This window comes from Aythya marila, assembly GCF_965140915.1.
Source record: "Aythya marila genome assembly, chromosome: 1".
Taxonomy (NCBI): Eukaryota; Metazoa; Chordata; class Aves; order Anseriformes; family Anatidae; genus Aythya; species Aythya marila.
The window spans coordinates 159569565-159594905 of NC_139042.1; the positions used below are offsets into that span (position 1 = coordinate 159569565).

The 25341-nt window shown below is 42.5% G+C and overlaps 1 long non-coding RNA gene across 3 annotated transcripts; it reads right to left on the minus strand.

Annotated features, from left to right (window-relative positions):
• Positions 1–788: 788 nt before the first annotated feature.
• Positions 789–23643, minus strand: LOC309885879. Of its 3 annotated transcripts, XR_014318865.1 has the most exons (5): positions 8271–8457; positions 8032–8174; positions 6729–6946; positions 4708–4886; positions 789–2311 (listed from the first exon to the last, which is right to left on the minus strand). It is a non-coding gene; the product is annotated as an uncharacterized lncRNA (long non-coding RNA). The 3 variants fall into 3 exon arrangements; XR_014318863.1 differs by lacking the exons at positions 8032–8174; positions 8271–8457 and adding an exon at positions 23418–23643; XR_014318864.1 differs by lacking the exon at positions 8032–8174.
• Positions 23644–25341: the final 1698 nt, after the last annotated feature.

Genomic DNA, 25341 nt, shown 5'->3' on the forward strand with positions numbered 1-25341 from the left:
ATGTACATACTAAAAGAATAATGAAGTGGACCTTTCATTCTTGATCTGCCTTTCCTGGCATGCAGCAGGTAAGTTTTGCAATTTCATAAACACTACATAAAGTGTGGGGAAGAAAAAAAAAAAAAAAAAAAAAAAAAAAAAAAAAAAAAAGCTAAGTTACAAATGAAAAATTAAGAGTGTTTACCGAAGCCTAGGACAAACAGGCACTGGGAATCAATGAAGGGAAAAGTAACAAATGCATTTCCTGTGGGATGATGAAATTCTACATCATTCTCAAGAATCAACCCTTCAACAGCTGAGGCTTTCCTTTCATTAATGCCAGCTATATGCATTACTGGGTCAACTGACAATACAATTTTAATCTGAATCAAATATATGTGCACCAATGTGCTTCTGTTTCTTCTGAACTACCAGGAGTGTGGGATATAGTGTTAAAGAAGTTTTATGCTTTTAGCTTACTGTAAGTTGATTGCAAGCAAAATAAATAAATAAATAAATAAATAAAATGAAATCATCATGTCCATTATAAAGCTGGCCAGAAAATAAATAAATAAATAAATAAATAAATAAAGCAAGCTACTGCTTTAAAACAATGTTAAATTATTAGGTCGGATGAGTTTGCACCAGACTTGTATTTTTTATAATTCACGCTGGTAACTTTTCTAATCTGCATTTAAGTTCCCTGAAGCCAGATTTACCACCCAGTGGAACCATGGCCTGGCCTCCATACCTGTCCTTTCTTGGACGGCTGTTAGGTAGCTGTAACAGCAAGAACAATGCAGGAGAAATAAGTGATTCTTGAGAGCACTTGAAGGAATGGCATTGATACATATGCTCAGAAAATAAGTGTTCACTCCTTATTTACTGCTTGGCATTGTAATGATACTAAAATGGCTCTTCCAAAACTGGATATTATATACTATACAAGTCCATAGCATGGGCAGTCTCTGCCTCAAAAAAAGTTTATGAACCAAATAAGCAAGAAAAAGCATATTCTAAAGAAAAAATCTTTTTAAGATTAAAGTTTGGAAAATCAATTAAAACCATCCAACCTGCAAAATGTCTCAGTGGTGGTGGTTTAACTGGCTAGAATATGTGCTTAGAAAAACAAAATCTCTTGTAGAGTTCGAGAGGTGATTTGGAGAAGTAAGAAGTGGAAACAGGTGTGCTGTTTGAAGTTGGCATATTTAATTCATATTAGCAATTTCTGGTCAAATACTGAGATTTCCAGTAATGAGTAATGAAGACGCTCTGTTCACAAGGAAAGGCAGACTGTAGATGTCACAGACTGTGAGAGGCCACAGCAGTGGGCCTGGATGAGTGTGACAGCCAGAGTGACCCCAGGGTCCAGTTCTGAGGTCTTCCAGGAAGACCTGGGCCTGCCCATAGACATGCATGGGATCTAGGAGGAAAAAGCTCAAGTCTATTGAGAGTCACCATCTTACACCTTACATACTGGGATACCAGATGAGGAGATATCTCAATCTCACTGGGGGGCTGCAGAGAAGGCCACTGAAACAGAAATGGGGCCTTGTGCAGTGCTGGGCAATTAGTTGTACTGAGTAATTTAGTGAAGTGATCCAAGAGTCCTGTATTATAAAGGACCCATTGATGCTTAATTACTATTTTTATGAATGTAACTAAAAGCAAGTATTAAAAAGTACTCTCAGATCTGAGCAGAAAGTACGATGCTGAATGATGTTCCTAACCAGAAGTATATTTTAGGAGTATTACGGAGACCTTAAGCTGAATTTGCAGTCAGGAATTCAAACATCACATTGCAGATTGCTATTAAAGATGTTGGTTTCCTGACATCTGCTACCCTACTTACAAAGAACAAGTGCTGGCTACTGTAACTGTTGCTTTGTCGTGAAAACATTTACAGATGATTAAAACAGGTCAGTCCATTTTTCTTTGCCAAGAGCCAGGTTATTTTCTACTGAGAGAAAACTATGTAGAGGCTGGAACTTTGTACAGTTACTATTTGGTATTTCTCACTGACCACAGAGGATGGCTGGGATTTGTAGCTCTACCGGAGCCTCTGCACCCTCTGCACCCTCAGGGCAGTCAGACCTTGCAACAACTCTGGCAGCCTGTGGTCACTGGGGCTTTGCTCCAGAGGTATCCCCCAGTCATTTCTTTCTTCTTCCAGAGGCTCCCTCTGTCATTTCTTTCCTCATGATACCACTGGGAACATCTGCTTCCTGACGGCAGTTTATGTCTGAGAGCTGAGCTGACACAAGGGCAGGTCCCGGCAGCTGCTCCCCCATGACAGCATGCATCCATCCAGTGACCACATCCATCAGGCAACCTGCAAGGGGAGTGAGACTGTCACTAGACAAATCCCATTTCCATTCCATATAGCAAAGGATATTTCTTAGATGGAAATAACTTTTGTAGCAAAGGCAGCCCAAGAAACAAAACCACAATCATCCAATGCCATGCAATGCCAATTCCAATCCAATGCAAAGATGCTGAGAGAAAACTACGATTGTCTGATCTACAGATCAAGCAAATGTGTCCCAGGGGTCCTGGCTAAAGCACAGGATCTCTGAGCCACTCTCACCTTTCCACCTCTACCAGTGCAACTCAAAGAGCAGACCACGTGATTGTAACTAGAGCCTTTATTGAGTACCTTTAGTATGCCATTTATCTGGAGATATTTTTTCTCTGTTTTTCCCCATCATCATTAGCAATTTACATTTAATGAGTAGCCTACACTTATTTTTTATGGCTGATGTTTCACAGCAGCAAATCAAAAATACTCTACTGCATTTGGGCAGCATGCAAGTGGATCCTAATCCTACATTGAACTGGTCCTGGAGGGAGTGCCTCCTGTCCTTTCTCCTCAGAGAGCAGGGATGGAGCTGCCAGAAAGGCCCGCTGAGAAAATAAAAGGCCATCAGCCTTTGTGGGTGAACGTGGTCCCTTTGAAGAGACCTCTTTGCTGTGGACTTCAGGGACTGAGCATACTCTGCCCTGCACTTGTTTGTTACAGAAAGCTGTGACAGTTGAACAGCGCCCAACAAATCACCGAGCTGCTGTGTCACCAACCTCAGCCTACCAGACAGCACAGGCGAGGGGGCATCACGCACAGCATCCAGGCACCTCCACCCCAGCCGCTTGTGTCAGCAGTTTCACATCACCTTTGCCCCCAGCTACATTCAAACATGATGAGGTCTTGTCACACATGCATTTTTGGTTACATGAGCAATCGTTAGTTCATCGGCTGCCTTTTTACCCTCTTCCTGCCTCCTGAGAGTCTGCTGTCAGCAGAGGCAAGCTGCGTTTTCCAGCAGCTGAGGAAGGCAGCGGTGGGACAGCGGGGACCTGCAGGATGGCAGCGTGTCACTCGGTGTCAGAACTGGGCAACAAATGGGGGCAGTCTCTGCACAGAGTGAATGAGAAGGGCTGTTTAGGGGAAATAACAGAAAGCGTCAGTAAAAGCAAGCATCCTTTCAGGCACTGACAGTCAGAACTGTCCTTACATGCCCCTAGTGGAGGCCCCAGATCTTCCTGTGCATTTGTGGAGCAATTAACAAGTTCAGGTCCTGGCCTAATAAATAACCTGGTTGTAATAACATAATTCAGCCAGATGATACTCATATAATACATATACGTGCACAAAGGGGCTGATTTAAGAGGATGTGGGCTGTCTTGATTCCTGCTTTCCCCAACAGCTGAAAACTTGACCATTTGGCTTTGGTAACAATCTTCAGTCCTTCAGTGTGGTATTTTCTATGCATGGAATGCACAAGTACCTCTATCAGTACATCTGTCTATATTTGAAACAACAACAGATATGTTTTTTCCCATCAGGTTGAAAAGTTTTTCTCTATTTACTTTGTTTGCTCTGCCATTGGCAATTCCTAGACAACAACAGAGTGTATTTCTCACTTCATAACCATTCAGTCTCTTTCCAGGAAGCTGTCAAGGACTTTTAAATGTATGCTTATTAAATCTTCTTCCTCGTTCCACTGTCTTGTTGATACATAGTCCTATGCTCATAAAGCAGGATGAACTGCTGCACGTGTAGCTTGTCCATCAGATGTGCAGAACTAAAGGCAAAATGGAGTGTACCATTCCTCCAGTTCAGGAACTGTTCTGCTCTGTTCTCACTAGAAGTCAGTTGCCTACCTAAAGTACATCCCCTCTTCAAACTTTGGTGTAAAGTTCAGTCCAAATCTGTCTGCAGACTAGAGATCCCTAGAAAGGTACAAAGCCAAGAAATCTAGCATCTTTCAAAATTATAGCCATACTAGGAAGACACAAAGAATAAGACTCAGGGGGCTTCTATAACTAGCTACAAATCTACTGTAGTCATTCTGGGCTTGCTGCAGCACACAGCGAGTGTGAGTCAGAGTTCCCGAGGCTTACAGTTAACAACATCTCTAAAAAGGAGAAATGATCAATATCATTTTTCTCAGTGAGTGATTAAGGCTGCTTTTAACAATGCAGTCATGCATGCCATGTACTAAAAGGGATGATTCATTAGTTACTGGGAGCATTTCTTTTCTCAATTCAAAAGCCAGAGGGATTAGCCAGTGTCCCATTAGCATGGCTGATTAGCATGTAGAGAGGAGAGGAAATACTGGCTACTTTTGTCCACGTCCTCACATCTGCAGTGCTCCTCTCATCAATTCAAGAAAGAAATGTGGGTATTTTCTATGCAGCAGTGACATGGTTTGATTTGTGTAAGTCTGATACCAGAGGTGGCTGCTGGCAGCTCCCTCCTCTGCCCTGCAGCCAGCGCGGAGCGTGGTCCTCTTGGTCCTGCCGAGTGGCCCAAACAGCCACACCAGCTGCTCTGCACATCCCGCTCTGATGTTGCTCTGGCTCATACACAGGAAACTTGCTCATTCTGCTGTTTGTGGGGATTGCCTCTTCTGAAATGAAAGAGAACAGTTACAGGTAGAAGTGGCAATGAGGACAATGACAGTAATGGTTTTCTTCTTATTTGAACCACATCATTGCTGAAATTAAGTTCATAACAACTCTTCCCAACTTCCCATCACCTCTAGCATGATAAGCACAGTCTTCCTTTTTGAGATGGTGTCATGCGTACAGTAAAGAATATGTCACTCCCAAGCCTTTTTAAGCCTGGGTAGCTTCGCATTGTACTGTACTCTGCAAGGCCCTGGTGGTGCAATACAGTCGCATGGTGGCATAACCATTCGAAAGGTAACGCTGGAATTTCTTAACATTCTTTCTCCCATGAGGAGAAATGAGGTTGTCAAAGCCTGCATGTTAAACAACTCCAGGAGGTGGAAATTGATGTTACTGTCTCTTCATCACAACACAAATTTAATCTATGGCCAAGTACAAAGCACTTTATTTATTTATTTATTTATTTAAAAGACTGATCAAAATTGTCACATGTAATCTCCTTCCCCCTTTCTTTGCCCAAACATCAGTTGCAAGTATGACTTACATGCAGCATGCTACATTTTGCATGCTACTAACTGCGATCTCATGTAATAATCCTTCGGACACACTGTACTCAGCAAACTGGCAGCAATTCCAAGACTGATATGTGTGGCAGGCTTCTGGCATCAGCATTCAGTGTCTGCAGTGCACATATACATACCATGCCCTTGCATCCAAACATAACCACCACTCTACTCCTAAGCACACTTACATCCTGGACTCTACCCATTGCATAAAAACCCTGCATCATTCATCCGTGGGCTAACCTCTTGTACCTATGCTTCTCTCTCTGCTTTTACTCAGTCTTTACTCTGACCTAATCCTGGTTATCCTCTATGCCTTTCACCTTTCTCCCCTGTCACTGGTTGCCTCCTCGGCTGCCACAGCACCAGCTATTTATGCAGAATTATTTATCTTCTTCTCCCTTACTTATGCTTCTCTTTTTCTTGGAGCAGTCTGGGTGTGATGAAAGGAGATACAGCTTTCATCACCCAGGACAACGCTGGCCCATGTGAAGTGGTAGCAACTCTAAGGGGTGGATCAGCTACCCTTACATATGAGCCCTTATATCTCTATCCCTAATGTACAGCCCTTCCCTCCCCAACTATAATTATAACTATATACTGCCCTGAATATGGTCCACCCTTAAATCTCCTGTGATGGCTGGTATTTATTAGCAGCCTTTCATCACCCAAATCCCTTCTTATTTTGCCTTGTTGAGTGCAGAGCATGCTTCCCATATTGATGGAGTTGAAGAGTCTCTGCAGGTGTCTGTCTAGCTGAGTTCTTGTTAGAATAACTGCTTCAACACCACAAGGACTTTGTTTCATATTATTAATTATGCAAGCGTGCTTAAATCCTTGGCTACACAAATTCCATACAATTCCAAACATCCAATCTGAAGCAAATGTATTACTAGGCAAACAAGACGATCTTTGGAAAAAAGATATATATATATATCAATTTTTAATGAATGTCAAGATAATATGCTGGTTTAAAACAAGGATATTTTTTGTATGTTTGAAGGTCAAAATATGTCTCTTGAAAACCAAACAATTGAATTGAAACATGACCAAGATTTCTTTTAATTAAGTAGTGGAATATATTGACCAAAAAAGGCTCTTCTGTGAATGTTTCTTCTCTAGTCAAAAAGCTTAATCTCCTGAACATATCTGGTGTCCAATGTGCACTGTGCATAAAATTATCATCATTATATCTACATATATAACCACTGAAGAACATTTTTTCCATATTAAATCAGAGCATTATAAATTCCGTATGTGAGATGTTATGTAACTTACATTATTTTTTCTTTCATTATGCTTCAGCTTTCACCAGAAGCTTCAAAGACAAATAAATCATTAGTCATTTAACTGGTGGTATATAGATTTGTCATCTTTGGCAGGGTTTTGCTTTTAAGCTTGAGTTAAAGCCATTCATTTGTGTCCTAAGTGACATAAGTACATAAACTTCGCTGCAGCAGATTTCCAATAGTGCTCAACACAGAACAAGGTCAGACCTGGAGAAGGAAAAATGAGCACAACACTGAATGACTGCTAAGATTTTTTTCTGTAACTCAAGCAAGCTTGTATGTTACTCTCCTGACATTTCCTTGGAAATGCCCTCGACATCCTAGCTAAAACATTTCCTGCCTTCTCCCTTCTGCTCCCCACAAGAAACAGCCAGAGCTATCTATTTATCATTGAAAACTTCTGAACAATTTATTTACATTTACAAAAGTAAGAAGGAACTGAAAATGGTACCATTCAACTGAAAGAGTTTGGCAGTATTTTCCTAGGTGTTAATATCTGTGCTCTGCATAATGGAAAAAGTGCCATTATTTTAATCAGTAATTCAGTGAGATGGTTACTCTGCCACCCTCTGAAAGTCACCTGTGACTGTTAATATATAACTCACAGATGTGCAGTTCTTCCCTGAAGTGTTATTTCAGGCACTACAGGGGAATTCCCTCTGATATCCATGCCAGAAAAGAAGCACACTGGCAGGTGTACTTTCAAAGAGGGGGAAATCAGTTGCAACACCAGCTTGGGAACATCATCCTCCTCTCCCTGCCTTGCCTCAGGCTGCTTCTGCACACTCATGCAGCCCTGCAACTGCTGCAGGTCACTGAGCTGACCCAAATTACAAACCATCTTTTTTATTTACAGGATGTTCTTAATCCAGATTGCTTTTGTTATCAGAGTGACACCAGAAACTGCAGTGCTGGTGCAACTGAGGAGGTCGGGCCCTGGGATGCAGCGGGGAGAAAAGCAGTCAGGATTGCTGGCACCACCAAGGAAGCATGCCTTGGTTCAGATGGTCTCTTTCCTTAATAAAGGTAGACTGCAATCAAAAGTGTGTTGTCATAATGCCATTAACAGAAAATTCGTACCAAAAAAAAAAAAAAAAAAAAAAAACACTATAATAAATTGGTTCAAAAAAGACTAAGACTAAACAGTAAAAAATGTTCCATATGTGGCTTCTGCAGGAAAAGTAGCTATATACATGGGTGTTAGCGAACATACATAAATAGAGAAACATGTGTCCAATGTATACATATAAACATGCAAAAATCATCTCTAAATTTAAAATAAACGCACTCACGAGTTTTCACCACCCTTCAAAACCTGCATGTGGCTCTGATCCCCTGGACAGCCAGCTCATGAGAGCAACAACCAGAAAAGCCAATAGAGGGAGCATGTCGCCCGCTTTTCCTGAGTGACAGCCGTTTTCAGCTTGTGATAACCCTGAGAGGACAGCCAGAGGATGAAAATGTCTTAGGGAGCAGCCCTAGGGCTAGATCGAGTTACCCTGCAAAGAGGAGGGGCAGCAGCAACACCTACCTGCCCAGGGCATGGGCAAGAGGGCTGCAGCTGCCCATCTGCCTTCTTTTCCTCCTTTACACATCTTCAAGTTCACACCTGAGCCCAGGAAGGAGTCAAAAATTGCTGTGATTTCCCTCTTCTGCAGTCATTGGCCTTTTCCATCCCATTCTCTCTGCACATTGCAGGATGGAGATTTCCCTGGAGGTCTTTAAAAGATGTTTAGATGTTGAACTTAGCAATATATTTTAGTGGAGGACTTGCTAGTCAGAAGTTGGATTCTATGATCTTTAGGTCTCTTCCAACCTAGACAATTCTGTGATTCTGTGATTCCTTGATTTAGAAGAATTTCATCCCCCTAAGCAATAGACAGCTGCCTAGAAATGAGGGAAGAATGCAGTAAGTAAAGCCTACTATTCTGTTGAACAAAAAGAATAATTAGAAAATGAATAATTAACTGTATGTCACAGACAACATAAAGGCAGCAGTATGAAGCAGAATCAATATTATTATGGCATTCAGAAGACAGAATATACAGAAATAGCACAGAGTTGTTCCTGTGACTACAGCCTATATGCCTGATTTTCAACAGATCAAATATGTTTATTCTAATTTACATGAGAAAAAAAAAAAAAAAATAGAAACCTTTAACCCGTGGATATAGTTATTGTCAGCCCAGAAAGTTGGTAGTTATTTTTTCAACTGCAAAGCCCAGAAGGCCCAGCCTAGTCAGAATTGCATTTGCTGAGCATGATACAGATCTGTATCAGGAGACTTCACCTCACTTTGCATTTTATTGTTCAAAAAAGAGTGGATAAGGCATTTTTATATTTGAAGGAGATGGGGGCTGTAACCAAAAAAATTGACAGAAAGTCGATCTTAGCAAACAACCCCAGATTTGATTCAGCCTTTGAAATCGAAGGACTAGCAACTGAAAAACATTTGTTTGGAAGTAATGACTTTTATAAGATGTGTAACTGAGTATATGCATCCTCAGCTTAAACATAACTATGAATAAATGAGAAATTGGCAAACAGTGCATGGCAAACACACGTGCTACTTACTGTGTCATACCTGTGAGCTCCTTCTGCAGAACGACTGGCCACCAGAGTGTGCACCAGCTAACTTGTGTGTCTGTAAAACTTAACAGGCACAGAGCATACAATATTTATACATTAAAATTATACTAAGAGCTCTCCCCCACGCACTAAGGTCTAATAACACTTCAGTGTTTGTCTCCTGGGGAGCAAGAGCAGGTTTTAGGATTGCAGCATAAATAGTTAAGCAAGGGTCATGCAGCAGTGGAACAGAAGAGGAACACTCTATGCCCTTCAACTCCCAGGCACTGCAACACAAGGCTTTAAATAAAGGTGGTATTATTTTTATTTAACTAACCCATGTAAAGGGTTTCATGTCTTGATACGGGTTTGCCTTTTTTTTTTTTTTTCCTTGCATTACTGGAGAGACACAATTTGAGGAACATATTCTGCACAGTGATGTGATTCAGCAACTTTCTGGAAAACATAAACGCAGCCTTTTTTCAATGCACTAATGAAACACAACTGGCAATAATTTCCTTCGAATTGAGCTTAACTGAAAGCAGGCAATGTACCACGTAACCTGAAGCTCCGTGGTCTTGGATCACAGTGTCATTTTTCATGTTCTTTTATATGACTGAGTTTGAGCTGAACATACCCTGCTGCTTGTACCAGGCCAATGACAACAAACACATTGGTGTAGGAGCTGTTGTGTTACCGAGAGCAGCTCAGCAAACACATTTTCCTTTTAGTCTAGATTCTAGGTAGCTTTTGTCCATACCAACATGTGAGGCTGTTGGCTCTCAGTATCTCCCAAGGGCATATCCACAGAAAGGTTATCCTGCAATTCTGTGAGGGCAAAGTCCACTGCCATGAGGTTGCCTTGTCATTATTTTTTTTTAATTTTTGCTCAAGGGCACAAGATTGAATGGGGCTTAGTAACTCCACTGTAGAAGTACTATATAGTTTTGCATATTTGGTATTCTTTACCCAGAAGTGCTCCAAGTGTGAGAAATCAGATGAGAAATCAAAAAAAAAAAAAAAAAAAAAAAATTGCCTTAAAGGAACAAATCCCCACTCTCTGATTCTGTGACATGAAGAGCAGTAAAAAAAGAGTTTAGGAAGCCATAGCTGTGGTACTTCAAGGCCATATTTCCCATGTAAAATATCCCAAGACATGCTTGTCCATAGGATAGAGGAGTCCTACCTCCAGGTGGGCACAATGCGGTAGCTAGCCCTGGTAAGTGCTGAGTGCCTGTGCTGGGATGCGCTGTTCTTCTTCACACAACACGCAGGAGCGATGGGCAGCATATGTCCTGCATCCCACCACCCCCTTCCTGCCCTGTACTACCAGACAGCTGTGGTGGCAGCTCTGCAGCACCCACAGCTTTGTGCAGCGCGGGTGCCACCACCGCTGTGATCGGCTTGACAAGGAGAAGTGCTGCGCAAGCATTAGCCGCTATTGTTCCTGGCAGAGCTGCATGGGGCGTTTGCAAGCAGTGCCCGTGGGGCTGGCTAACCACTAACCAGCTGGAGCCTTTGCTCTTAGAAGCACCAAGCAATATTCACCAAACATATTCCCATCTGAAAAAAAGAAAAAAAAAATCATTCTGACAACAAAGTCTTCCAGTGACTAAGCGACCAGCGCGTTCCTGGCATTAAATAGCTGGCAGAATTTCTATCATAAACACTGCTATCAGGCCATTGCAACTCGGCTGTAAAAACTTGCTCCAGGCTGATATTTGGCAAACAAGAGCCAGCAAGATAATCCTTTTTTAAACACATTATCCTACTTGAGTAATCTACAGACATGGGAATTGAGAAGTCTGCAGACGTGGGGCCCACAGACACCTTTACTGATGGTCCCTGCTGATGTGGAGAAGGGCAGCAGAGGAAGAGAGCACCTGGCCATCCCAGAGCTGTGGCACCAAGGCTTTCCTTTTACCTCCAAATGCCATCAGTGGTTGAGACACAGGTGCTGGGGAGGCACAGGGCAGACAGAGCAGAAAAGCTGCAGCCAGTGAGGAGACCCAGAGACTTTTCCCAGGAGAAAAGCCCATCTCCCAGGGACGCACACATACAGAGACACGGATCACCTTTTTGAAGAGAGCTGCTGGAAACCCAGAGTCCCACCTAGACATAGACATGCTTCCTCCTACATCTGGTGTCACCAACTTTCCCACAGAAGTGATGGAAAAATTGCACCTATTTCTGTGTCAGAGGAAAGGCTTGCTGTTACTTCAAAGCAGCTTCTTGGTCATAATGCCACAACTCTACACTGGTTACCACAATCCTCTGTTATTTCAAAAGGTTTCCTGGACTCTGCCACATCTGACGAACGATTTTTGGTTGAAAAAAAAAATGTCATGCACCAGCCCTTCTGAATGGGTTTTGGCAGATCTGGGCAGAATATCCTCAGGACAAAAATGTGGTTAAATGCAACAGGGCTAGAAAACTCAGCACTAAACAAATGGTAATGATGCTTCATGTGTCCTTCTTAAAGTGTTCAGGATTTATAGTCAGGAATACTCCTTTCATTGATTTCATTATTAAAAGTCTGTTATAGCTAAGGTTTTTTTAAATGCCGATTCTCATTTCCAAATGCCCTGAGGGAGCAACGGCCACAACAATAAAATTAGGAACCCATTACTGAAGATAAAATTAGAATAACTAAGCCCAACGCTACGTTGGGAAAATGCAGCGTTAAATGTATGAGGTAAAATGCTTTCTAACTATCACAACATTAAACTTCATTTTGTCCTTGGAATGGGCAAGGGCAGAAATTTGTGACAAGCTACCATGTCATTAAATGCAACTGCATTTTCTGCAAGTTATGAGTTGATTCAGTGTTGTTTTTTCTCAGCATAGCTAAAGCCAAAGAGGCTTAAGATGGATTTCATTCATTTTTAATTAATAAGACTTTTTTCTTAATGCTTTAAATGCTTTTAACCCTTCCTTCCTCCAGAATTTGGATTCAGGGAAATACTGAGAATATAGATGGTTTCGCTTTCAGTCCTGTTTACACAGGAGACCTAGAGGGATGTCTGATGCGAAAGCAATTCCTTGCTAAGAGTGGAGAAGCCTTTGCTATCACAGCCACCTCAATGGCAAAAATGCAGAAGGTGCCAGATATCCACCTATCTACACTGGGCAAGAGCTCAGATAGGTATTTTGTGGTGAAATTTCCTTATGTAGGTAGGAGTGTGTTTCAGACCAAAACCATCATCGTGCTCTGGATTAGACTTCCATTGTCACTCCTGAACAAGTGCCTCCATGAGACAGCGTTACACTGCCTGCATGTAGCACACGTACAGGTTGGGCAGGATGGAGAATGATAATTCGTCACAGTGAAAAATGTATTGCCTTTTTTTTTTTCCCTTGGAGAAAAAAAAATGAAATGGCATATTTCCAAAACGCAAATTGTGTCATAAAATCTGAAGTGGGTTGGGAGAGGTAAGTTGCTCCAGTATTCTCCTTTATACGCGAGGTAACTCCCTCCTTCCTCCTCCTCCTCCAGCCTCAAACGTGTGGCTGTCACACACTCTCTAAGAAAATATTGTGAAATGCATTCACCAAACATTCTGACACTGATGAAGAAGAATCACTGAAATGAAAAAATATTGAAAATATTTGATAATATGAAAACACTGTTGAGAACATTGCTTCACATAACGAACAGCTCGTTTGCTATTCCTGGCTGTTGGAGTCTAGCTCAGTGCTTTTGCAATGGATATTTTTAAATAAAAGCTAAATAACATGTTTGTCTTATATTACATACTTGAAACATTTGTGGAAACAAACAAGCACCCTCTTTTCATGTGGTGGTGTCTGTAGGTCTTGAAACTAGTAGATAGACTGAATACGTGGGGGTTTCACAAACCATTCCCCAGCAAAAATCTGCACATAGGAGCTGACTCCTTATCTGCACTTCAATCAGCTGAGCTTATTGTTAAAGTTTTACAAAGCAACCCAGCAGCAAGGTGAAAGATGAAGAGATTATTGAATAATAGATAAGAATATTTTTAGTCAGCTCAGACGTATTCATGTAGCTGAGAACACACCGGGAAAAAGCCCGCAGAAAGGCACTGGCTGGATTCCAGCAGAAGCAGACCTGCTGTCAGTGCCCAACGAGGGCCGGGGGCCTCCTGGGGCTGGGGGCTCCCCGTGGCTCCACCAGGGCAGGGCCTGTCCCATCGCCCAACCAGGAGCAGGGCACGGGGGCACCGGACACCTCCTCGGGGATGGGGATGTTTTTGCTTTCTTTTCATTCGGAGCTTTAAAGACCCTGCAATCCTGCTCTTCAATTTGTAGCAGCTGGAACTGTAAACTTGTTCCCAAGGCTGTTCCTTCCCATCAGGTTTCATCAGCCAGATGCAGGGGCAACGCAGAACTTTTAATGTTCAGGAAAGGACCCTCCCAAAGTGCAAAAGAAAGAAATGAGCCAATGGTCTGATTCTGGCACTGCTCTGCTTCTTGCCCTGCATCCTCTACCCAAGCTGGGATATTGCTCAGTTATTATGGCCTGAAGAGACAAAGATTTTTAAAGAACTTTTCACTGCCTGAGCCAGCCCACTCCCTATTGTCTCTCCATTTTAATGAAGATCACAGAGCAGTCGAAATCTTTGATCTCACCACAGATCCTCAGAGCCTCTGAAGAAATGGAGGTATAACAACATCATTCACTTAAAAGATAGGGAAGTACTGACTGAAACTGTATCTACTGAAACAAAGTGCCGGTGAAAAATGAGAAGTCACTTGGATATTCAGAACTTCATTTATTACAAACCATTTCCGAAAGGAACTGGCTCTTGTGTCCCCGGGAACAAAAATAGAGGAACCTCTACACTAAATCAGGTTTGGCATTCAGGCTAAGTCCTTGCACAGGGCCCATCCCTCCGCGACACTGCGCGCAGAGCAGAAATGCCCTCACCTCACCTCTTGTGTAACTGTGAGGTTATACACAACAGGGGCCTGAAAATCTTTTGAAAGACAGTTGTAAATGGGGAAAACTTATCTCTACTTACTACGTGAGAAGCACTGTCCTTCACAGCATAATGGACTGAATGCCCCACAAACACTGTGCAGTGTGGAAAGACCCAATTTTGGGGGGCAGAGACAACCAACAACCCGCAGCACCAAGGAGCTCAATGCTGCTTCATTCACCCAGATGTTCTGGTAGGAATTTTTCCTGAACTCTGTGCTGCCCTATAGCTTTACTTCTGAGTTAACAAGTTAGCTTGGATGTGTCTAAGCTGTACTTTGGGTCCTGGAGAAAAAAAAAGCAAGTATGAACTGGAGCCTGAGACTGCAGCAGAGATGTAGCCCAGCATTTTTACTGCTGTCCTGTCCAGCAAAGCCTTTCAGCACACAGAGCTGTAAGGCTCTGAACAGACTTGCCAACTGCATTAATTTAACAATGGTGAAGTGTCTTTTGAGCTCCCTGCTGGACTGGGAGTTATCTCCGAAGCATTTTATAACACAGTAGAGCTTCAGAAAGCAGAAAACAACAGTTACTGAGTTTCTTTCCTCTCCACCCGTATGCCCTGGAACTAGGATGTTTTGGCATAAAAACCAGACATATTAAAGCAATTGCCAGAGGACATCCAAAGTCCCAGCAAAGTCTTTTTTGAGAGGTATTGACAGGTACAGACAGGGCACCTGTCCCAAGGCCAGAAAAGCCCAAGTGCAAGGTGACACAAGGCAGGGTGTACAACTGCAGCCGGTAGGGCAGGGAGCCCCACGTCATCTTCCCATGAGGGCTCAGCCAGGCTGCTGTGCCAGGCACAGAAGGCTACTGCAAGCAGCTCCACCTAGCAAGAAAATTGTGATGAATAATTTGTAGGTGATATTCTCCCATAGGATCTCACCACAGCTCTTGCAGATCACAAGGGAGTGTAGGACTCATCTGCATGCTGACCCACTGCTTTTGCAGCTGTTTTGATCCACCGTCTGCATCTTCTGCTTCCCAGCTCCCTCCAAGTGAGGTTTTGGGATGGATGAAATACTGAAAATGTCCCTGCCTGCAGACTGCACTATTTGAAATGGCTGTGCTAGCTGATCTTCACCTCCTGTAATTGCACCATTTGGCATTTGAAGCTGTGTTTTTATTTCTGGGGAAGAATGCACATGCCTCAACCCTTCTTCTCAGATGTGTCACCCCACTACTTTTCCTTTCTTCCTTAAGCTACAATTTGGTATTCTTTTAAGTGTGCAAGATTGCCAATAAAGCAGCCCCTGATTTCTCCCACTCCCACATCACTCCCAGATCATCTGCTGTACTGTGCCATCATAAATATTTGTGTGGCCATGTGGTGAACCAGATCAGGGAACAGATCCAGCTGAAAAACAGCCCTTGGGAAAAAAAAAAAAAAAAAGCAATTTTTCCAATATAGTGTGCCACAGGGTCATATAAATGCTTGTGTTGGGATTGTTAGGAGCTTTCTGTAAGAACAGGAATGGCTGACTGCAAGAAGCAAGGGGAAACAGCCTGCTGTTTTAAGCAGTACTGCTGGCCTTAATGCGGTGCCACCTTTTGGTGTATGCTTTCACCAGCATTTGTCTCCAAATAGCATGTAGAAACCTCTGTTTTGGGAACATATGCCTGTGAATAGGCTACTCAAAGTCAATAGCTACTCAAGGTTCCCAGCCCCTCCTGAATGCCTGGGGAAAACTTCTTTGCACAGTGATATCTCATTCTTGCCTTGATTTGCGGCCAAGACCATAATCTCCAAGACAGGGTCCTTTCATCTAAGAAGAGCTTCCTCCTATCAACAACAAGATCAGGGATCCTTCAGAATCAGCCACTAGCATTTCAGAGGCAAACAGAGCATTTCTCCTTATCTTACTCTCTCCAGATTTGAGGACTGATGTAACAGAATGCTGCCTGGTTACCTATTCCACAGCCCTACCTTGTAAATTGGAGGAAAAAGTCTGGAAGTATTACCCTTTGATTCCATTTTACCAAGAAGCCTTTTGCAATTAGCTCGCCTCCCCATTTAACAGGTTCTAATATACTAAGCCTAAACATAGAGACAGGAAATCCTGACATGAATTCCTTCAATTTCACTTATTTTTGTCTCGTTTTCTTTGCTTAAAATAAAGCGACAATTCCAGTGCTGATATTTCTCAGGATAGCTGTGGTAATGTTACGTGAAACACTTGAAAATTGTAGTGAAATACAAACTTACTGCTAAAAAATAAAGCTGTGCAGAATACAAAAATGTCCTTCCTTTGCCTCCTCTAATTCAAAAAGGAGTCAGGAACTACTGTTTCCTCCCCGTTGGTTTGTGGTGTGAGACAGCAAGGATATGAAACTGGCTGATCCCATGAGTGGGAGGACTGACTACAATGAGAATCCTTTTTTTTTTCTTTCATTGTTTCCAACAACTGTACAATTAACTTAAATTGTGGCCGTCTTTTCGGCAGTGAGTTAATATATTCAGACTAAGGATAGTGTCTAAGTGAACGTTACAATTTCCTGAAGAGTTTGCAGATCAGCAGTCTTCCCTGAAATCATATACCATCACTTACCCTGCAGTAAACTAGAAACACGAAGGCAGTGTGTTATCATACACTAGGAGACTTCCTTCACGCAGTGTTTGTACCACGGCCAGCGTTGGGACAGAGCCATGACACATAAGTTGATGGACATATTTAGCTTGAGGAGTTTATGCAGTAAACAAAAAATTTGTGCAGGAAATTGTGCATAAAGACAACAGGAAGGGACCAATCCTGGTCATCTCTACTATTTGAGAAGCCCTGCTAATTTTGGAGAAAGCAGAGCAGGATCTGGCTATGTAACAAACAGGCAAGCATTTTTAGATGATAAACTGGGTTGAACTCTAGGAACTACAGAGGATGTAAAATCTACTGCTGGGCAGAGACTGCATAAGGAAGGTTTGTTTTTCACATACCCTTGAGAAAGAGCTGCTTTTGAATTTTTCCTCCAATTCAATTGTTGGTGCCCCACATTTCATTCTGTCTCTACTTCTGCCTGTAATAGCATTGCTGTTGGAGCTATGATGGTCTCAGGGTAGAGGCAACATTTGTTAGGAGAGGTCCTCTTTTTTTTTTGATTAAGTGGTATATTTGGGGGGGGGGGGGGGGGGGGAGGGGAAGCAGCCAGATTTTCAGGTCCACAAGTCCATCTCTGCACCACTGAAAAGTTGATGTGCCTAGAAATGTCTTTGAACTTTTCCAAATACATCTAACAAAAGATAACAATATTCTTCCAGTGCTCCCCTCCTTGACTTGATGCACAGCTCTCCCTGGAGAAGCTTCCTCTTAGCCCTGTCTCTGTTCTGACAGCACTCACAGTCTTGCCTGGACCCACTAAGCTGTCACACACTCGTTTCCACCTTTCTGGCCATTCTTCTCACCCTGCCCCACCATGTCCTTTAGGCCTCTCTGAGCAGATCCTGTGGATCTCCCACCCTTCGTACATTGAAGCCCCTTTGACAGACTCCTTTCAGCCCACAAAGCTTTGTCTTCTGCAAGACAAAGCCACCAGGCAGTTTCCTGTCCACTACTAACTTCACCATGGGGCTGTGCCACTGACTCTATCACAATCAGGAGTGTCACCAGGAGTGCAACTGTATCACAATCAGGAGTGCAGCTAACCATCAGAAATAAAGTTCCTTTTGACTTTCAGCAGTGCAGTGATAGGGTTTAATCTGCTGCTTCACACACAGCTGCAGAGGCAGAGCCGGGGAGATGAGTAGGGGTGGGAATGAAAAGGGATTTCACTCAGTGAGCTATGAAGAAATGAAGACATACAGGGGTTGGCAGCACAGCAAGAGCCCACCAGAATTATGCTCCTGCGATTGCAGACCCAAGAAAGTCCCTGGCAGAAGGGTGCTGAGGTGAGCAGGAAGGACTGCCAGCTGTGCTCTGCAGAGCAGTGGATCCCCCTGTACTCAAATCGCCTAAGGGCTGCGGTGAAGGTGCCCGTGCCTTAGATGGGACGAAAGGTGAAAAGTAAAGCCCCAGCTTTCTGCCCAGCCCAAACTGCGTGGACATTTGAGCTGCTGGTGAATCGACATGAATCAGCCCTCTTCTACCACAGAACATAACCATGATGTAAACTGAGGTGATGCAGCAGCTGACTCAGTCACCTTGCACGTCCAGGATGAGGCACAGCACCGGGGCAGCAAGCTGTCAGCCACCCCCAAATAAACTCATAAAGCCTGGGCAGCAGGCCCAAGGGATTTTGCCCTCTCTAGTTCAAATAACCAACACATATCATGCCAACCAGTAATTAGTAAAGGCTCACTGACTTCCCTTAAAAGAGCAAGTCCTCCTTGAGGATCGATTTCAGTCTCTCCGGTGAGGTCACTGACGATAAGCAAAGGCACTGCGACATTGCCTGGCTGACCATGCTCAGAGAAGGAGCTTGTCACGACTCCGTATCTCCTCTGAGGAGCGGCTGAAGGGTAGCCAGGAAACATGCAAAGACCTGAGTCACCAGCAAGAATGACTTGACTGGACGGCAACAGAAATCTAATGGGGGGACAAAAGTAAGATACCTGGTCGGCCTCAGATACTCTCTCACTAAGCATGTTATTTGTGCAAATAATGTTTACAGGCATCAGACCTTTCTTTCAAGCAATTCAAGAGCAATTCATTCCAATGGGCTACACTGAGCCTTTGAAAAATAGCTTTGTGCAAGGGTTGTTGGTTGAATCTCACCACGGACAACTGGCAGCAGAGCCATTTAAGACAGCAAACAACACGGCAAAATAATAAAGAACACATTATATTTCTGTGGCATCAGTTTCCCAGTCTGCTCTCCTACATGGTGATATGAACAGCTGTGCTGGCATGGAGAAGGCCAACTGGCTAGAGATTTTGGTTGGGATCAGGTCTGCCACCAGGGAATTCCTCTTCAGACTTCATCCCTGAGCTGCCCCTGAGGTCCTGACCCTACACGATACTTCTCTGAAACACTCTTGCTCTAAAATATCCTTCACATGCTGCAGATAACTTGCTGTCAGCTTCTGAGCAATGCAACTTACGTGCCTCACTCTGGGTCAGAAGCAGTGTTTGCTGGCATGCAAGAAATGCAGGCAGAGCTGTCATAAAAAGTTTTAGGAGCATCCCTCTCCCAGACCAACCTACTGCAGTGCTTCTTCCTACCTTTCAGATGCCACCAGTGACCCACAGATCCTGTGTCTGGGCAGCACCAGCTACTGACAATCCCTTGCACGTCCCCCTGCATGGATGCTCCCCACGTTGTGACAGACAAAATTCATGAAGCCCTTGCATATCTGATGGCCCCCTGCCTGCCTCTGCCATGGCTCTGCATGTCAGTATATCTCTCTCTCAATATGGCTAAGATCCAGACAGAGCTAACATATTCATGTCAGTAGCAGGATGAGGCTCTCACATCCCCAAATTAAAGCTGGACATGAGTTAGGCCTGCAGTAAACCAGGGGTGATATTCATTTCACTAAAACTTTAGATGCCTTTTAAGTAAACAGGCAAATCTGAGCTAGTCATCTGGACAACCTTTTAAATGTAGTGGAGAGGCACTTCTGGAGTACAACTTGTATGAATTAATCTATATATCTACTTCAGAATGTACAACTTGTATGAATTAATCTATATATCTACTTCAGAATGGGGTGACTAATGTATTAGAGTACTTATGCCTCTCCATTGAATCCATAAATGGATCCCCTTCTGGATGTCAAACAAGCAGAGCTGTAGTTGCTTGCACCATTTCTTACAAATACCCACTTGGATACATTTACATGTATATCACCCTCGAACTGGTTCATTCCAGTTTCCTTTGCATACTTGGAGTTGTTTCTCACTTAAGCCACAGAAAAAGTTTAGAATAAAGTCTCCCACATATATTTTCATGCATACTAAAAAGATATATATATTTTTTAAAACTGAAATTGTGCAGACTGCCAAAAAAGTCAGGCACAGCACCTTGAGTGCTTAGACATAGTACTCATCTTTGGCCTTGGATCTCTGTGCAGTAATCTGTGGTCTTCTTGAGTGCTATCCCATTGGAAAATAGCAGGGGCTGCCAGAGCTGCAATACCCAAGAGGATGCATCAGATGTGTGGGATCTCCAGGTACTTTCAGCACTTTCTTTGATATCTGCATTGCTGCAGCTACAGTGAAAGCTACGCTGTCTTCTGCTCCCTGCTTTGTGCATGAAAATAAACATTGGTCTCAACACCAGCATCACAGCACAAAAAGGAAACAGAGGTAGGTATACAGTCAACATGCCCATGCAATCTACTTCCAACACACGGTGGCCTTGAACCAGAGAGCTGATAAATGGCTGTCAGGGACAGTCCTGCACCACTGAAGGCACTGCCTGCTTTGCCACTTGCTATGCAACAACAGGCTCAGAAGCATGGGTATCACAGAAAGTGACAATAGAACAGGTAGGGGGTTGTCTAATGTTTCTGCCTAGACAACATCCTTTCAGCTTTCACATTATTTACAATTAAGCTGTAACAAATCAAAATACAACAGTACTCAGTGCCACATTCGCAACTCTTACTTAAGAAAAAGGTAAAAAAGAGTAAAGGAAAGTCACAAGTGTGTTCCTCCTACTAAGGAAAACAGGGATGGATGTGTTCTGGCTTTTACTATGTTCAGCATACCAGATGGTCAGAAGGCCTCTACCTCTTTTGAACAGTAGTGATCTTAACTCTGTATTCATCTCTTGAAAAAATACAAGTGCAAAAGCATCACAGATAAATTCAAAAGATGAGGTGCCAAATTTAGAAAGCCAAAGGATGTCTGAAACAGGACTTAAGTTTGTATCATGGAACCAGAAAATATTTCAGGTTGGAAGGGATCTCTGCAGGTCATCTAGTCCAATTCCCTGTTCAAAGCAGGTCCATTGCCAATAGTCTATCAGGTCACTTGATCAGGTTTGCCCTCACTCTGAGAGTACTTTCTTGTGACTGAGGCTTTGGCAGCCATGATGTTTTTGCTAGCTGAAGCCATTCCTACTTCATGTCCAATCCAGCTTCTTGCACTGCCCTCCCAGCACAAACATTTGTGTAGTCTCCTAAGGAAGTGATTCAGCTGAAATATAATCTGGACCTCCAATATAATAATCTTTTTTTAGCTGGACCAGTTCCCCAGTCCAATTTATTCAGCAGTTCTACTCACAACTCTGCTAGCATGGTGGGGTGAGATCCAGACAAGGACAAGCAGCCAAGTGGAGGAAAGGAAAGGAGGAGGAAGGAGGGAGGATAATGCCTGCCTAAGCCAGAGCTGCAGATTAATGAATTCTATGCCAAGCCCAACCCTCGGAGAAGCAAGAATCAGCTCCTGGTCCAGCCCCTTCACAACTACAATTTCCTCTCTCTAAAAGGGGAACTTCTGTACAAGGACTTAACAGAGTATGCAGATATAGATGAAAGACATAATAAGTACTGCTTATTTTCTATTTTCACATCCATTGAACTCAGGAGGGGAGTTCTCTACCAAATATATAGGAGCCAGGTGAATCTGCACATCTGTTAGAAAGCAGAAGCTAGCACAAAGTTGGCCTGAGCAGAAGCATAAACGAAGCAGAATTTTCCAAGTGAAATAGCCAGACTGGCTGAGCAGCAGAACCCAGGGTGTCTCCACCCAGCATCTTGTGGAAAGGCACTCTCTTCAGATTTAGATCAAGCCTGAACAAAGCTGGAATCAACTCACCTACTTTGGATCCAGCTTTCCTATTTTTCACTGTATTTCTGTATTTGTCAAAAAAAAACCTCAAGATGTTATTCAAAATAACTGACAAAGAGAGCAACCCCTGATCAGAATATTCTGAGTAAATTCCATAGTAGTTCTTGATTGGTACTGATGTGCTGAATGTTTATTTATGCAATTGATCTTCATTAGCATTACTGCCAACGTGAAAAGAAAAAAAAAAAAAAGGAAAAAAAAAAGAAAATAAAAAGACCTCTAGCAGTAGGTATTTAATGCAGACCTCTAAGTTGGAATCCCAGTCACACTAGTTTTTCTGTGTAGTCCATGAAGAATGATAAGCACCTGAGTGATAATTCATCCTGACACCTAGCTTATCAATTCTGTATGAGCCCAACAGAGTTCAAGACTGCCCTATGAGCACTACTCAGCCCCTCATGCTCATCATAGGTCAGTGAGAGGCTAGATGCAACCTAAAGAAAGTCTGTGAGTCCATTTGAGTCCATTCTCAGTCTCTCATTTCTACTGACTGGAGTTGAAAACATAATTTGTAAGCCAAATACAGAGTAAACTAAATCTTGAGGTGCCAGAGACTATGTTTATTAAAATCAGCACAATAAAGAAGCCTGAGCTGATATTTAGAACCGCATGACTGACACTGAACAGCCCAGATTTGAGGATAATATTCCTAAACAGAGTAAAATATTCCCATATAGACTCAGCAGAAGCTGAAGTCTCCAATTAGGCCAGACTCTTACTGCTACTTCAACTTTAACATTAAATGTATCCCTGGAAAGACTTCCAGTCCTACCAAATGTGGAAGAAAGAACAAGTTTGTGGTTCTTAATTGTCAAAATTCCTAATACATTTCAGCGGTTCCACACAAGCAACACAGAAAAGCTGCCTTACCAGCAAGGAAAGGCTTTGACTAGAAACCTGTACCAAACTGTCAGCCTCTAATCACAGCTATATCACTGATTTCAGGTACAAATTAAAGGTGGTTACAAGAGCCAAGGCCCATGGATCAAAAATATCTAAGTACATAATAGACTCATCGTACATATGTTATACACAGACCTACACAAACCAAACTCTACTGACAATATTTCTCAGTTAGTATCAAGAACATATTTGCATTTCCTTTTTAATAGAATACAGTATTTAAAATTAATATGTTCCCTTCTGAAAGTATTAAGAGTAACTTAATTTTCTAGGATTGATGCTATGGACAGGATCTATATAATTAAGAAAAGGGACAATATCTTAATTCTACTTCACTGCTAAATCTCATCCCACAAATTACTGCCTTATTCAGAAAGTCAAACTCACCCTGCTAATTATAAATTTGTCTCCCCCAATTAGGTAATGGAAATAATAACAAGTGACTTAAGTAACTAATCACAGCTAAATAGCACAGCTTGTATTGTGGATACCAAGTATTCCATACTGCAAACATACTTACAGAATATGCACAAGGAAAGCACAGTCTCTTTGGATGCACTCCGTAAGTGGAAGAGGCTACATTCACTGAGCAAAACAGAGCCAATAAAAATTTTAGTTGAGGCTAATATTAAATGCAACAAATAAGCTGTAATTTAGAAGCTTTCAGCTCCAATGTGTTACTTTATTTTCAAGGTGTTATATGAGCTGTTTACTGCCTTTGTACTGTGCTACTAGAAGATTTTACAAGTGGGTAATTAAAGAGACCTAAGCATAGGACACTTCTATCTGACTTACTATATATACATGTGAACTGGCACGTCAGACTGGAAGTTGGTAACACTGCTTTTAAACACGTCCCTGAGTGTCATGTACAGTCTGCACAGTGGCTTTTAAGAGTGTCACATGATTATTACGTAGAAACAAGTTCATCTTCAGGACATGTTACCTTAGGACTTTTAAACAGCAAGACATGTTTTCATATCCCCAATCCTGACAATGAAGGAAACTCCATTTCATAAAAACTCCAGTTAGAAGCACTCCTGCATATGAATATGCTAAACTTTGCTACACTTTGAAATACTTTGCTACACTTTGAAATCCAAGTGCTAGCACATTTAGCTTAGAAATTAGAAAACTGTTGCAGCTAAACAGATACAGAGGACCACAGATGCTCACTAGTCAGTCTACAATGGGGCAGCAACAAATGGAAGGCAACTTCCATTTTACTTCCTAGCTGGCAAGATTATTTGCAGTAGTTCCATAGATAAAAGGATAGGATAAGGATTCCAAACCTCTGCCTTTGCAGCAGAGTATTAAAATAACTCTGTATGCTTATAAGCAGACATACAGTTAGTATGTAAGAGCAGGAATAAAGACAGAGGAGGAAAGATTGGTTGCACCGCCTGGTAAAAAGGAATGGCCAGGGGTTCAGGCACTCACCTTGGGTTTGCAACACCCAACTCCAATTTCTTGCCATGTCTCAGCTCATTCGCTTAACACTGGAACATTCACTGACTATGTGTGCTTCACTTTCTCTCCTGTAAAATGGCAACCACAGACCACAGACAGAGAGGTGCTGAGATGCTAAGAGTACAGCTAGATGCACAGTGGAGAAGACAGAACAGCTGGTTGCATTGGGAAGTGATGGTCCTGCTCATCCATTTTCCCTTTCTCTCTTTTTTGTCTGTATTCCTGTTCCCAACAAAACAGCCTCAACTCCTCTCTTGTGTTACTTCTGATGCTCTGACTGTACAATAAAGCCAAATCAAATTGCTAAGCAGTAAAAAGCTCCACTTAGTTTTTGAGTTGGGGTTATTTTACTGCTGGGCTAACATGTTAAGTCAATTCACTGTACAGTCAGATGAGTAGTAGAGATAATGCAGAGGACAGCCAAAGCTCTGCAACAAGAAGAAGGAGCAGAGTGAAGAGGTGGCATGATCTTCCCTCTTCAGCATCTAGTAATTCACTGGATTGGGAGCTACAGCATGTAACTGCCATTATCTGATGGGCACCTTAGGTAGCAGTGCACAAGTACAGAGAAAATAGGCAGCTGTTTATTGCAGGGAATTGTGTTCAAAACCTGATCCAGAACTGATGCTAGAACTCCAATAGGTTTGATTGACAGAGGTCACAAACAGAGTAATGGAGCTTCAGCCTGACATTAAATAAATAAATAAATAAATAAGAGAGAGAGCGACTGAAACTGTAGCAGCTCAACAATATAGCCAGGGAGGTTTAATGCCAGCTAATGAGAATACACTTTCTCTCTTCCTTAGCACAGAAGTTGTGAAGTCTTGGTTTTGATTGACTGCACAATACTAACCTACCAGGTTAAATATTATTATTGAGTTTGCTTGCAAATATTGCCATTTTCCTAATCTAGTTTGCTTTTACAGTAGGTTCCATGGGCAGCTTGTACATCTGAATAAGGGGGTTCCAGATAG